Source organism: Sander lucioperca, chromosome 23, assembly GCF_008315115.2.
Source record: "Sander lucioperca isolate FBNREF2018 chromosome 23, SLUC_FBN_1.2, whole genome shotgun sequence".
In the NCBI taxonomy this organism is placed as follows: Eukaryota; Metazoa; Chordata; class Actinopteri; order Perciformes; family Percidae; genus Sander; species Sander lucioperca.
The window spans coordinates 12,420,762-12,436,883 of record NC_050195.1 but is presented as its reverse complement, the minus strand read 5'-3'; positions in this window follow the sequence as shown (position 1 = coordinate 12,436,883).

The following is a 16,122-nucleotide window of genomic DNA, read 5'->3' as shown; positions in this document are numbered from 1 at the left end:
CTTGTCTTTGTGTTCACTACATTTACACTGGAACAAGTAACACTTGCATTAACCAATACATTCATGTTAAATATGTATATGGCTCAATTTATTTATAAAAATGTATGTGAAAGTGGTTACATGTAATGATTCATTTCACGTAATTGAAGTATAGAGAGGCGAAGTCCCTCTCCTTCCGGTGGATCTCATGGGACCTTAATTTGGATAAGTGCAGTGGTGTCATTTGACTTTATAGGTGTACGTGGGGCAGATGTTATCAGCATTTGACCAATATCGTGTTCAAACACCAAAATTGTCGGAGGATTATTACCTCATAATCCAGCCGGGAAAACATCACCAGGATAGTTTGTGGGTCGAGTAACGAGCCTCTGGGAATCAGCTGTTTGCCAAACATCCGCGTGTGGTTGCCTGGAGATCGATGGTCTGGGGTGTAGATGAACGTCTCCACAAAGCAATATGATTGTGCAGACGATGGAATATCCCTGTTTTGTTGGTACATGGGTGTTTTTCTGGCCACGTTGTTCACACTGCCTGTATCTAGTTTGTCCGTCAGCCAGAACTTTGGAGTATATAGTGAACTGACTCCACGATCCAAGCGGTAGGCCTACGGTGAGGTTTCCAGGTAGGCCGGTAGCAAGCGGTGATGAGTGATCACAACCAGACTTGATCCAAATTACTTGATTCACTATAGGGCTGCACGATTTGGAGAAAAAGTCATAATGCGATTTACAATGCTGTGATTGCGATATAATGGTATCATGAGTCTTCTTGCTTAATTATCAAGGAAAATGCATAAGATACAAACATTTTGAAATTTATATTTCTCAACTTAAACATACAAAGGTAAACGAGCATAAACACATAAACATAAACAAAACAAATTGCAATAATCTTTATAAGTAACTCATTATTTTACCAAATTAAATAACGCTTAATACATCCATGGGGTAGCGTAATTCAGAGGGCAGATTCAACATTGATTAAACACAGAAGCATAAATCAGGCATTAGTGAGAGCAAGAACAGCAGGTCCATTGAGTGACGTCAGTGTCTGAGTGGTGAAGCGAGGACAGCGACCGTGAGCAAGTTAGCGTAGCAGCTGTGTGAGGGAAAAGCAAAATGAAAAATAGATAGCAAATATGGTGTAAAGTGAGTTAGCAGTGAACAATAAAAACACCAAGCTTCTTAAAGCAACACTAAAGAACTTTTCTGCTTCGATTACCACATTACCACTGTCGTAAATAATTTAGCCTACCGCAGCCTACCGCCACACACTATTTGTTCATCCAGCACCAGCTTTGGAAATAACGATGTCCACAGACAAGGTAGAGGACGTTGCATGATTTTATGAAAGTATAATGTATTGCAACATCAGAAACAAAGAAAAACAAAATAATGACATTGCCTGCTATTTTTTTTAGCTTGTGTGAAACGGTAAATTTGAAATGGTCTAGGAATAGCAAGATAGGTTTACACAAGGAATAAAAATAAAAAATGTATTGCCTAAGGGACTGTTCGTTATTTAATTAAGGGGCCACCGGAGGAGTTTTGTGGCCTCTAACCTAAAAATACGTGACCCCTCGTCAGTAATAATTTTTCTATGACCCTCCAAAACGATTTGAAAAAGAGGCATGACCCTCCCCTTATGTGCAAGTTTGCACTTAGCAAAGAAGTACTGACACCATTTGATTTTTACAGCCATGACATAGATGAGTTAACCTCTGCATTCTCATCTTACACATCCCACTCCTCTGTTATGGTGTGGTGGCCATTTCAGTAGATTTACTCACTAACATTGTTGTGGAAACACAATAAGCATGGAAACTAAGTGCACACTTCATGCATTACTGCATTACTTCAAATACTAAGTTACTCCTCTAGTAAACTAGTATTCATATGAAATAAAACAATAAAACATTGAGACCATTCAGCAAAGGACGCTGGGATATAACAAATTCAACACTGGTTGCTATGGACTTGTCACTATCGTCATTGTATATTTTAGCACATAGGTAAAGCTGCCGAAGCTGAAGATTATATTCCAAAACACATATGTTTATTTTTAAAGTTTTTAAGTTACATTGTAACAATTTAACAATTCGCCCTTATGAAATCCAATCGTGGCACGGCTGTTTTGGAACTCAATAGACAGACGCTTAAATTCAACTAAAATGTAACAGTGAACAATCAGTGTTGGACCTCCAGTCTGTTGAGATGCCTCTCCAAACGCAGAAACCAAGCGCAGTCACACCATAAAACGTTAAGACACATTGAGAAAAAAGATCCGTATTTTGCCGTAATCCAATGACACGAAAAAAAAAGTAATCCACAGCGATCAGTAGATCCACAAAAAGGTAAATTACACGGTGTATCCAGCAAGGCCGATACGAGCGTCACATTCACCAGCCAGCTCCAACCAGGTGAACGAGGCCTCTCCACTTTGCCGTTTAAACAAAGTGGAATAAACGTATAAAAGTCCAAATCTATACAAAACCCGCAATCAATTAGTAAGCTGACATCACATGTATATACATGGCATTTAGGAAACCTTTATTGCAAGGTTGGCACGGCAAGATGTCCAGACTAGTGCAACAGTAACTTTCGTTTTTTGCGTCCTGCTGCTCCCATCGTCAGCCAGGTAATATTTTTTTTACTAAAGCAGTATATGAAATCAGGTGTATTACATATCACAATTTAGTTGTTTTGTGTTATTTAAGATATTTATAAAATATCTGGTCATGCCAGATCTAATTATTCCACTAATTTTTTCAACAATGCAATTACCCGTTTCAGCCACCAAGGGGGCAGTGCTCCTCCTACCCCCCCAGCAAACTCCGCGTATGCGGTCAGAACCATCTGCTAGGGGGCCGAGACTGAGAGCTACATGGATAAATCTGCACCAAACAAGCCACTTTGAAATTTTGCTCTTTTCATGACAGACTAAAAAATGTTGGATGACCCTCCCCTCAGCAAAAAATAAAAAGACATGACCCTCCCCTATTTTCCTCCGGTGGTCCATTCCATAAATACTGAACGGTCCCTAACAGTTTAGCATGTAATAGCCATTTGCATTGTCTGTGAAAATCTTGAGTTTTTATTGGAAAAAAGTTGCAGAGACAGGTGACACCGTTTTAGTGGCTGCATTTGCTACATTATTGGAATAAAATGTCCTTACTGCCCCGTTAGCTTCTATGTTGCTACTTCTTGCTTTTTGAGCTACTAAAGTTCTAAATTACGATTCATGCCTGCAAGTGGTTGACCTTCATACAGTTACCATAATAAGTTTGTTATTTATTTCAGGATTCCTCTCCTACCTCATCTGACTGTACACCCTCAACCAGTGCAGGGGCAAGGCAGAAAAGCAGAGAGGTGATGGGGAGCAGAAGAGGGAGAAGAAAGGAAATCGACCATGATAGACAGAGACTCCAGGATCTGAAGGACAGAAGAAATACAGAAATACAGACCCAGATCCAGTCCCTGGGAGCGCAAGACAAGGACCACATCCTCCAAAAGGTCATGTTGAGGCTCCCAGGACTGGTGTTTGATGTGCTGGCCTTGCATGAAGACACAAGAGAGGCCAAGAGTACCTGATGGGGGTGGACTACACTGGTGTATCTGTACCAACTGCCGGGAAATAGACACTGAACTGGAGAGGCTCTGCTGCCGCCAGCCCCACAGAACTGCATTAATAGGATGGCCTACGTGCAGTACTACATCCTGGATGAGGGTGTTCTGAGGCTACCCCAGGCTGCTTGGAATGATATCTTTGCAGTTGATGATGCACAGGAGCCTGGGGTTGAACAAAGACAATACAGACACACAGCCTACCAGCAATTTGTGCTATTGCAGCATGGTTGCCTTGGAGTTGGGAACAGAGTGGTGATTCCCAGCTGTTGTGTCTGGAGGATCAGGGAGACTTTTCCTGACCCAAGGGGTCAGTATACTGGTTTCAGGGTGCGTCGGCTCTTGTGAATGTTTATTGTAAAGAGTTTTTATTATGGTGTGATGGTTATTTGTTATAGTTCCAGTTTGCTTACTTTTTGAAAAATAAATACAAAATAAAAACACACTGAGGGAAAAAAAAATATTTTATTTACATACATAACTATTTACATAATACACAGACACACCCCACCCCCCATCCACCCACCCATGCATGCACTCAGCGCTCACTTTGGGGGACACCCTCCCCACGCATAACATGAGTCCGAACCAGTTCTGAGGTGGATGGTTGCGGTGTAGCAGCCAGCACACCCAAGCGCCTGGGGTCATCGAGCCGGAGAGTCTGTCTCCTTGGAAGACCAACTCCACTTCTCAGTCGGTGCCGAACAATGGCCCTCTGCAGGTCTGGAATGTACCCATAGTCCTTCTTCTCCTTCAGGGCATACACACTCCAGCATTTCGACTTCTTATTGTAGTAGCGCCTGTACCTGGAAAGAGTTTCACAGTTTGCAGTATTGTCTTTGCAAATCTGACTATTGGGCATAAATGGTTTTCTACGGGAAAACCATTATACTAAACACTTACTGTATGTTTTTTGACCATCTCTGTTGCGCGCCGGAAGGCAATGATTATGACTGTTGTAGTCGATCGCCGCCAGCAGGGTCCGTGTGCGATACACTGCTGGGCTGTAGGCAAACCGTTTTCCAGCGTACATCAGGATGTGATTCTGGAAATTCTCCAGATCCGACGTCGTCCTGTAGGATGTGAGAAACAAACCAACTTCCTTTCACTTACCAAAACTGGTGAACAGCATTACACTCTATGGGAACCCTGTTTCATTTAGATAGCTTCTCTGTGCCAAGCTGACAGACCAGCCAAGCAACCAGTACAGACATTGAAATTGGCATGTGTAAAACACTGCTTTGCATACATGGTATAATTCCAAGAATTTATGTATTGTAATAGGCCTTGACATAAATATGTTTTGAAATAAAAAACAGAGAACTGAAATATGAGCTTACCTGAAGGTAATGAACTTCCCCACATCCTTCAACCATCACTTGTCCAATATGATAGCGGTGAGAGCCTGATGAGCTGCCGAACCTGTAACAATTCATATCGTGAAAAGGCTGATGGTACATGCATATTCAGACACATGGCATGACAATCACATTACAATTACCTTGTTTTATCCAAGGCTTCTCCTGGGTTCTGTCCGCTAGAGGTTCATGCTCTCAGCATCCCGTTGACCATGTGTGCTGGTTGCAGACATGATGTAGGAGTGCATGCCACTTCAGCTTTAAAAAAAAACAACAAAAAAACACACACACACACACACACACACACACCACATGTCATCTCTCCCACCTCTTTCACACCGCAAAACATTGGTTGCGTTTGCCACTTTAGCTTCGGCAGCAGAGAAGGTGAGTGATGGGTGGAGACGAGCAATGTTTTTGAGGTGAAAGAAGGCCGTTCTGGTTATTTGGTTTTGCCACTTTAGCTTCGGCAGCAGAGAAGGTGAGTGATGGGTGGAGACGGGCAATGTTTTTGAGGTGAAAGAAGGCCGTTGTGGTTATTTGGTTGATGTGGTTTTCAAAAGTGAGGTTGCTGTCGACTCCCAGGTTACGGATGTGTGGGGATGGAGACAGGGTGGAGTTGTTGACAGTGAGACCGAAGTTATGGTTGTTCTTTGTTAGGGATTTCGGGCCAATGAGCATCAAGTTGGATTTATTGTAGATGAGTTGGAGGAAGTTGATTTGCATCCAGGTTTGAATATCGGGGAGGCAGTTGGTCAGGGTGGAGGATGTAGCTGTGGTGGTGGATTTGGTAGAGATGTAGATCTGGACATCATCGGCGGAGCAGTGGAAGTGAAGACCATGTTGCTATGATATGATGTATGATATTTCCAAGTGGCAGGATGTAATGGATGAAAAGGAGAGGACCAAGCACCGAACCTTAGGGGACGACTTGTGACAGAGGAGCAATGGAGGAGGTGCAGTTGTTGATGTGTATGAACTGTTGTCTGTTGGTGAGATAGGACAGAGCCAGGAGAGTGTGGTGCCACTGATGTTGCAGTAGGTTTCCAGACGGGACAGGAGGATGGAGTGGTTGATGGTGTCGAAGGCTGCACTGAGGTCAAGCATGATAAGAATGGTGAGGTGGCCAGAGTCAGAGGAGGTCATTGGTAGGGATGGGAATTGATAAGAATTTAACGATTCCGATTCCATTATCGATATTGCTTATCGATCCGATTCCTTATCGATTCTCTTATCGATTTTCATTGGGTGATGAAATAAGTACAAATTTGTTTGTTTGTATTAACTCGCTTTAATATCTGATAAGAACACCGCACATACTCAGATAATACACAAATTATGTGTAGCAACCTCAGAACAAACCTAAAAGTAGGTGAGCTACAAAATAAAGTCCAGGGACCTATAGATTTTTTCACATTCATTGGTCCAAGCAAAAAAAAAAAATAAAACTGCCATTTAAGTGCCATAAAAACAAAAAACACAGACTGTAAACAGTCAAGGAAGAGCTTGTGCCTTTGGGAATATTCAACCTGAAACACCTTTTTCCTGCTACAACTGAATTCCCACGGGACTTAGCGATACTACAGCTAGCCGTCTAAAACACTATTTTACTGTACAGGACCCAAACATAATTTGGTCCATTGCCATGTAGCATAGTCACTAATATGGTCAGAACCACTACAGTGCTCAATTATCTATTTTTGAGGGGGAAATAAAATAAATCTTTTCGCGGCAAAGGCTTGAACGGTCTTCTGGAAGACATCCACCAGACCAGCGGGCGCTCGTTGTAACCTCATCATCGTGTCATTTAAAATCCAATATGCTGCTGTACAGAGCCAAAACTTCGAAAATTTTTTCCACTTTCTGGTAATCAATCTACAGGCATATAAGGATATTTAAAACTGATCCAACACACTATCGTCAGGGATTTGTTTCTCCACATGTCGCTATAATGCAGACCTGCATGTATGCTCTTAACCAGAGGGGTCAGAGGTCAGGAGACAAGTCAGGAGTAGGTCAAGCTTCAGTGTCTTGCTCAAGGACACTTGAACACAAGGACACAAGGACAGAGGTCCAGTAGACTTCAGTAAACTGGCTGCCTGAACCTGAGACCACCCAGTTACTGAGACACTCTCCAGCCAGCAGGACAACCTGCCTGCAGGGAATAAACAGCCAGGGGCCTAAAACTCTCAAAGATAAAAACCAAAGCCATGCATTTACAACATTGTTGTCGGCCGCGTGAAGCCAGGAGGGCGGGGAGGAAGCAGAGGCAGGGACGTCGGCCGGGCATGCTAGTCCGGCTAAGGAAACCACAACGATCGACACGGACAAGACTCCTACTCACCAACGCCAGATGGATTGCACACTAAATGGATATTTATGTTACAAATACACACGGGACTGCAGCGTGATGATTATTACCGGAGCCTGGCTGAACACACTCACTCATCCCAGACGGCAGCTAGCAGCTAACAGGGTAGGTGGATTTCAACAATGGCTAAGTTGCTAAACGCATCTTGTTGTCATGTAAGGGCCCTGTTCGTTTTGCACAGACATTTTTATAGCATTTTGAGTCTGTTAAGAGGCACAAAGGCACTCTTTATCTTATGCCCCCATAACTGCCGTTTTAGCTAACGGGAGCTCTGGGCATTAGCTACGTAAACTAACTAAATAGACAAGTTACCTTTGGCATTAATAGCAGATGGCGTCTTGTTAGCGCCGCTGCTGCTTGACTCACTTTTTGTTGCTGTGCCAAATGCTTCTGCATATTGGAGGTAGTTCCCCCCTTTGCCGAAATTAAACTTTTACAACTGTTGCAAATGACTGGATTGGCGTCTTTTCGAGTGAAATATAACCACACTTTAGATCGCTTTTGCCTCGATGACATGTTTGCTGTGTAACCAAAAGAACGCAGCGCGTGTGTCATGGTCATGACACATTTGCAACGAGCGGAACCGTTAAGCGGAATCGTTAAGCAGGTACACTAACGGTTCCAAGGAATCGATTCACTGGGAACCGGTTCTAAAGAAGAACCGGTTCTCGATTCCCATCCCTAGTCATTGGTGACTTTGAGGAGGGCTGTTTCAGTGCTGCGTTGTGAGAGGGTTACGGTTAGGGTTAGGGTTAACCCTGCTGATCCGGAACTGAGAGAGGAATTGATGATTGTAGTGATGAGCGGGGTGATGAATGGTAGACAGGTCTTAATGAAAGCTGATGGGATGGGATCAAGACTGCAGGTGGAGGTGTTCATACCTGTGGTAAAATGTGAATGCTCCACAGGTGACAGCAGAGAGAAATGAGAGAGTGACAGATATTGAATTGGAGAGAAGCTAAGAGAGCAGATTCATTTATGGATTTGAGGTTCCTGAATGAGATTTTGTGCGTCTTTTGGGATAAGAATGGGGATGTTGATGTCCGTGATGATTGCAAGATGGTCTGAGATATGGAGGTTGATGCTGGAGAGATGATTTACTGTGAGACCAGTGGAGCAGACCAGTTCCAGGATATGACCATGCGTGTGGGTGGGGAAGTTAACATGTTGTGAGAAGTTGAAACAGTTTAAGAGTTCCAGAAATTCAGTGGCAGATTTGCAGTTGATGTTATCGATGTGGAAGTTAAAATCTCCAAGGATGAGGGTGATATAGCACAGAGCTGGGTCAGGAAATGCAAAAAATCTGAGAGAAAGGTGGGGTTTGGCTTGGGGGGGGGCGGTAGATAACGGAAGTGACGAGAGGACTGGGACCAGAGAGTTTGAAGGTGAGATGTTCAAAGACAGGGCGGCTGGGATGGAGATGGTGGTTATTTTAATGTCCTTTCTACGCCACCTCCCCGTCCCTTGGTGCGTGGTTTGTCTGTGTGGCTGAATCCTGTTGGTGTGATCTGGTTGAGTGAGAAGTGGTCCAGGGGTTTGTGCCAGGTTTCAGTGATACAGATGAAGTCCAGTTTGTTGTCAGTGATGAATTCATTCAGGATGAGAGTTTTATTACTTAGCGATCGAGTGTTGAGCAGGGCTAATTTCAGATGACGTTGTTTTGTGATTAGTTGGGAGGACTGGGGAAGGGGACAAAGGTTGAGCAAATTGGCATGCTGTGAATTGCTGTGTTGACAAAAAAAACAAAAAACGGTTTGACCATAGTGAAGGGATGCAGTTGGACGATGAGAGGTGGTATGTAAATAGGCAGCCAGAGCATTTGTTTGGAGGACGGGATGGTGACATATGAGGCCACAGGGGGGAGCTGGTGAGGGTGATCGATCTGGGAGCTGCCATGGTGGGCGGAGAAGAAGAAGACTGCAGGGAAGTGGGGGTGTGTGGGTTAAATAGTCACGCATGTGGGGCAGACTGTACAGCGAGCTGTAGGTTGACTGCTAAAAACAAGCAACCTAGTCTGTTTGGGTGAACTCCATCAGGCTTATAAAAAGAGCGACGGTTCCAAAAAAAATTTAAATTGTCAATGAAACCAAAGTTGTGGGTATGACAGGTGGACTGAAGCCAGGTGTTGAGACTGAGAAGCCGGCTGAAGCGCTCTGAGTCATGGGACAGCGTTGGTATGAGACCACTGATATAGATGGCATACCCGTCAGATCTTCTTCCCCAAATTCTTGGTTGCATGCCAAATATCTAGGGAATGCTTCAGAGCCCATGCCTTGTATTTGCTCCGGTCAGGATCTAAGAAATAGTAGTCATTACAATCAGACATACCAACATGAAAAACAGTAATCTAAAGATTAAAGACACATTGACCTTACTGAGCAATGCTGAGAGTTGAGGATGTGCGTCGGTGACCACCTCAGTCACATGGATCTCTGGAAGAAGTGCATCCATTGTCCTAATGAAGCACTCCTTCTCCATGATCACCGAATTTCTCACTGTATACATTTAGATAGCCGTAATCTTGTTTTTGGGTGTTGTTGGAAGAAGTAAAGTCACTTAATTCCTGTCCTACAGTTACCATTCCCAGTTAACAACATGCAAAGTGCCTGTAATAAGATAAAATCCTTGATCCTGAAAGGCAAGGCAAAAACCTATGTTTAAGTCCTACGTATGACTTACACTGAAGCGCTTAGTGCATGATACAAAGGGAATTGAGAGTTCGGTCAAATGCAGCATAAACAAAATGTTTTACCTTCTTTTTTGTTTGTTTTTTGACATGCAGCAGGGCCACAGGTCGACACCGAAACCGCAGCAGCTGCGACAAAGACTGAGCCTTTGTACATGGGGCACACGGACAACCAGGTGAGCTAACCAGGCGCCCCATGTTTTACCTTCTTTGTTAACAACAAATGTCTACTGTAAAACATAATGGAACTATGTATAGCACCGACTTGGGTTAAACAGTGTAAATAGCCTATAGAGCACATGGCTAATTAAAATTCACTCCTTGTAGTCATGATGACATCATTCACGTGAATATAAATTAGCCATATGTATATGAATATATATATATATATATATATATATATATATATGAAGAGAAAAAAGATCACTGGTTGCTTTAGCAAGCTGATGAGTTTACTAGAATTTGCATAGTGAGATAAACAGACTACATATCAGACAACTACGGAGCCCCGGAGGTGACATGGAGGAAAAAAAAAAAAAAACATGGAGGAAAAAAAAAAAAAAAACATGTACTGGGGGAAAACACTAACTCAAGATCTCGAGTTTGTGATGGAGAAAAAAAAAAAAAAACTCGAAGAAAAAAAACAAAAAAACGAAGTGATCCAGTCCAGATGTCAGCAGAAGGCGGAGACTTCCGTGGCCGGCTGCAGCGTGTCCTCCCCCGGGCAGGAAACAGCTTTGCCTAGCTGCTGCGCCGGGGCTCCGGTCATGTCCGCCAGACTCCCCTTAAGAAACCTGTGATTTAAACTTCAGCAGGCTGTAAGAGTCCGCTCTGCTCAATCCTGGTACTGGTTCTGCCGGGCTTCTCTTCCCTCCAGCCGGCCCAGCAGTACGTCCTGGGCCTCCAGCTTCTTGGTGTCGGTTTTGGCTCCCAGGAAGCAGACAGTGAACTCCGGATCCTGCAGCTGCAAATGGACTAAGGGCGAATTGTTAAATTGTTAATTGTTATTGTAAATTGTAATTTAAAATCTGCTTTAAAATAAACATGTTTTGGAATATAATGTTCAGCTTCGGCAGCATGACCTATGTGCTAAAATGTAAAGTCCATAGCAACCAGTGCTGAAGTTTCCCAGTGTCCTTTGCTGAATGGTCTCAATGTTTTATTGTTTTATTTCATATGAATACTAGTTTACTAGAGGAGTAACTTAGTATTTGAAGTAATGCAGTAATGCATGAAGTGTGCATTTAGTTTCCATGCTTATTGTGTTTCCACAACAATGTCAGTGAGTAAATCTACTGAAATGGCCCCCACACCATAACAGAGGAGTGGGATGTGTAAGATGAGAATTCAGAGGTTAAGTCATGTACATCATGGCTGTAAAAATCAAATGGTGTCAGTACATCTTTGCTAAGTGCAAACCTGCACGCAAGGGGAGGGTTATGTCTGTTTTTCAAATCGTTTTGGAGGGTCATAGGAAAATTATTATTGATGAAGGGAGGGTCACGTCTTTTTAGGTTAGAGGCCACAAAACTCCTCCGGTGGCCCCTTAATTAAATAACGAACAGTCCCTTAGCTACGTGCTTTTGTTTACTTAGACACATCTGAAGATTCTGTGTGGGCAATGAATAAAATGAAACGGCGTGAAGTGCAGACTGGTAGCGAGTCGCCGGTGATCAGCCAGCGAGACATGAATAGGAAGGGAGGGGCTCAATTTGTGATCTGGCTCGCTCTGCATAATCCCTTGCATATTTGATCAGATATTGCTTAAAGGAACATGCCGACTTATTGGGACTTTAGCTTATTCAACGTATCCCCCAGAGTTAGATACTGTAACCGGCAATTTCCACTGGATGCGGAACGTCTGCGGAACGTCTCCGGAACGTCGACAGAGTCATTAGGTTTCCATTAAAATCAATGTGTGTATTTCCACTGACTGCAGAACGTCTGCGTCCCTACTCCGTCCCAGTTCCGTCAGTCCGCAGCCCTCTGGAGCAGATACGCAGAGCTTCTATTTTTGACGGACGACGGAGAGCTTCGCAGCAATTCAGCACAATTCAGATTGTGCGGGACAGGAAGTCGAGCACAGAAACAAAATAAAACACCCGGTTACTTTTCAAAATAAAATACACCGTGCTCACGGCAGGTCATATTTCCCTGCACTACACCTTGAAAACACAGCACAGAGTTCTTTCCCCTCTACTCATCTGGATTGAAACAAACTGTTGTTGGTTTTGTGGTTCTGTTTATAGAAACTACATCCTGTTATATCGCACGAACATACATGAATTCGCGAGATGTTGTGGTCGGCTGGCCGCAGCTGTTACGCAACAAATCCGGACCTGGTGGGTATTGACGGACGGCGGAGCACGCAGCCGTTCCGCAGCGGAGCTGGTCCGCAGACGTTCTGCATCCTGTGGAAATCCACAGTAAGTCTACACCTTCCCTTCTCATCTCCGTGCGTGTTGTAACTCTGTCAAAGGCACCCACCGCTAGCCTTGCTTAGCACAGATCCTGGGGGTAACCGGCTCCAACTAGCCTACTGCTCCCAATAAGTGACAAAATAACGGCAACATTTTCCTATTTATATGTTGTGATTTGTATAGTCACAGCGTGTACAAATAACAAGATCACATGACACACAGCCATCTTCTAACCGTATACATACTGGGAACTATATTCTCAGAAAGGCAAAGCACTGCTACTTCTGCTACTTGGGCGGAGTGATTTGGTTGCAGCACCTGAGAAGCCCCCGTGACCCTACACCCATGTCTACTTTTCACCCACTGGTGTTATTTGTAGTCAAGTTACCTTTGCTTTGGTCATCATTGGAGCCGACTTTGCCTTCAGCAGGTAATTGCGAGGGTTTGGTTGGGGATTCATTACAACGACATCGCTTGGCTAGAATAAGAATAAAATTGTTAGTTAAAAACTTGCAGCATAGTGAGTAAAATCATATTTAACCATATTCCCTGCTGTCTTTTCTATGCCTAACACAATACATAAGAGCTGAGATTTACTCTTTAAAAGGAAGCTTCATTGTTTTTTTTGGCCTTCCACGTCTACTTTTCACTGGTGTTAGTTGTAGTCCAGATTACCTTTGCATTGGTCATCATTGGAGCCGACTTTGCCTTCAGCAGGTAATTGCGAGGGATTAACAGGGGATTCATCATGATGTCTCTTGGCTAGAATAAGAGTTAAACTGTTCCTTAAAAACGTAAAAACTGTTACTTAAATCATATTTAACCATATTCCCTGGCTACTGCAGTCTTTTCTATGTCTACATCTATTTCTATGTTTTTTTATGACCAGAATAGAGAACAGCTGAACTTTTGTGTTGAAACTGAAGTTTCGTTGCTTTTTCGGGCCTTCCACGCCTACTTTTCACTGGTGTTATTCTCAGTCCAGAGCTGACTTTGCCTTCAGTTGGCAGACAACACTGGTCATCATCTAATTGGTCATCAGTGGAGCTGACTTTGCCTTCAGTTGGCAGACAATTTGGTTCGCCATTCAACTGGTCATCACAGGTGTTCCCATCTGTTGTTGGACTGCATGGGTCTTCATCAATTAATTGGTCACCAGGTACGGTCTCAAGCACTAGTATTTGTTTATTTGACTTCCAGAAAGTAAGCAATTTCTTTAATGTTTGCAGATTATCCAATCCAATCCATTTTATTTATATAGCACATTTAAAAACAAAGGTTTACAAAGTGCTGGACAAGAAATAAAACATAAACACATATAAACACATAGAACACATAAAACAACATAAGACCACACAGTTCTCATGCTGGGTTAAAAGCCAGGGAATACAAGTCAGTTTTAAGACGGGATTTAAAAGATTCGAGGGTCGGGGCCAATTTCACCTGTGGAGGTAGCTCATTCCACAGTTTAGGCGCTGCAGCTAAAAAAGCGCGGTTGCCCCTGGTTATATTATCTAAATATTCTTGGCCTCCACAACTGGCAATAAAGGATGCAACCTCCATTGCAACCTGGTGAACGGTGTTAAATCTGTCATTGCCACGGTCTTTAGATTTGGGAACTGTATTACTTTAAATGGCCTCGAGTCATTATTTAGGTCATTTTCTAAAACATCCTCAGTGAGCTTTATCCATCTCGGATGTATTGTAGTGGAAGTTTTTCTTGTTAGCAGCAGGAGTGCGTATCAAAAACACCAGATGAAACAAATAAGGACGATTTGAGGATTAAACCAAAGTTTGGTCTTTGAGTATTTATTTACATTTGCAAATGCAGAGAAAACAGTTTCACAAGTACTCATGGCACATCTGAAAGGGTCTTCTGACCCAGCTAGAAAACCATACATCTATATAGTAAGAACTCACTTAAACCACCCCCCTCCACGATAAGTTTAGCAGCTACGCAGATGAAAAAACACCATAAACAGTCACAATGACTTTACAACCTTTCCCCTCTGATCCTGCTCTCTACTTAGCCTAAACACCTGTTAAAGCAAGAGACAGAAGGAGATACAGTTCCAAATGTTATGGCCCTTTTCCTCCTTATCTACTAAAGGTAAACAGTAGGAACGCTGAGTTCCAAAAAGAGAAGGATAGTCTCAACTTGGCCAGAGTTTATGATGCCAGTTGCTTCTTCCCTTGGAGTCTTTAAGTCTATAACAAAATTAAAGATTATTAGGAAACTCCTGTAAAGTATATAAGAGAATCTTGTAAGATATCAAACTATAATGTTAAAAATAAAATTCCCATTACAGTATGTTTGATGGGTCTATTCCATCAGCACCTTCACATTCCCTACTGTAAAGAATATGGGCACAGGGGAGTCCATAGGAAATCGAAAAAGAGCAGGAACAGCCATGTCTAGGTTGACCATATACCTCTTGCAACCATGTTTCCCTTCTTGTTTGACAGAGTACCACTCCTCCTCCTTCTCAATGATGAAGCAACCACTTTCCATCTTATTTAGCTCTTCAATTACCATCCTGTATGCCTTGTTCGTAACAATGTCAGACAGCTCCACTACTGTTTTTGAATTTGTATGGCTGTAATTGAAGTGACTCGTTACTTCACAATGTTCCTAAAAATGTCTTTCGCTCACTTGTATTTCATTAAATGAAATAAGATCGCTGAGTGCTTCAGAAATGGACACATTCTGATGCAGGACCTTCTTAACTTTTGAAAAGTGACTCTCAATGATGTTGTTGGTATTATTGCCCATAGTGGCTAAACTATTTCTAAACATGTGTGCCCAAGCTGGTTTCTCAGTATCCCAATGTGTCATAGTAAATTTTTCACCTTTGCACTCAGATTTGAAATGTTCAAGAGCTTTCATATATTGTTCACCTGTACGGCTGTACAGAATAGTTCTCAGCATGGTCAATAGTTCTTTTTTTTCTGAGGTAGTACCAACTCAGCAATTCTTCTTTCCAGTGTTTAACAACATGGAAAGAGCATAGCAAGACGTTTGCATCTTCAAAATTCTTCTGAAGAACTTTAATCTGAGTCTTGTCTTTGTCTACCATAAACATTTGTATCCTTTCACAATCACTGTTTTGCTGCTTGAATAGGTCAAACATGTGAAAGAGGCTTTTTTCAGTTTCGGAACGAAGGAAGGCATAAGCCACCGGCTCTCCAAAACCTTGCTCATTCATCGCTGCAAAACATTTGCAGGGTATAGCCTTGTTTGTTTGTTTTATATGTGCCATACATGATGATTATGTCAGGGTTTTGCTTGCTAGTTTGCTTCATTCTCTGGGTCTGGATATAAATCATTTGGATGCTTCCTCCCTCATCCGCAACAATGTCTGCAGTGTCCATTCTGGCTTTCAAGTCTTTCACTATATTGACAATCTGATCTGCATCTGAGAGGTTATTCTTGCTTTTTTTTGTGATAAACTTTTTATTGAACAATGTAAACATTACATTACAAACAGTGCCATTGCCTTGCCATTAAATAATTTTAGTGAGGAAGGAAGAGAAAAAAAAAATATACAGGTGCTGGTCATATAATTAGAATATCATGAAAACGTTGATTTATTTCAGTAATTCCATTCAAAAAGTGAAACTTGTATAATGTATACATTCATTCCACACAGACTGATATATTTCA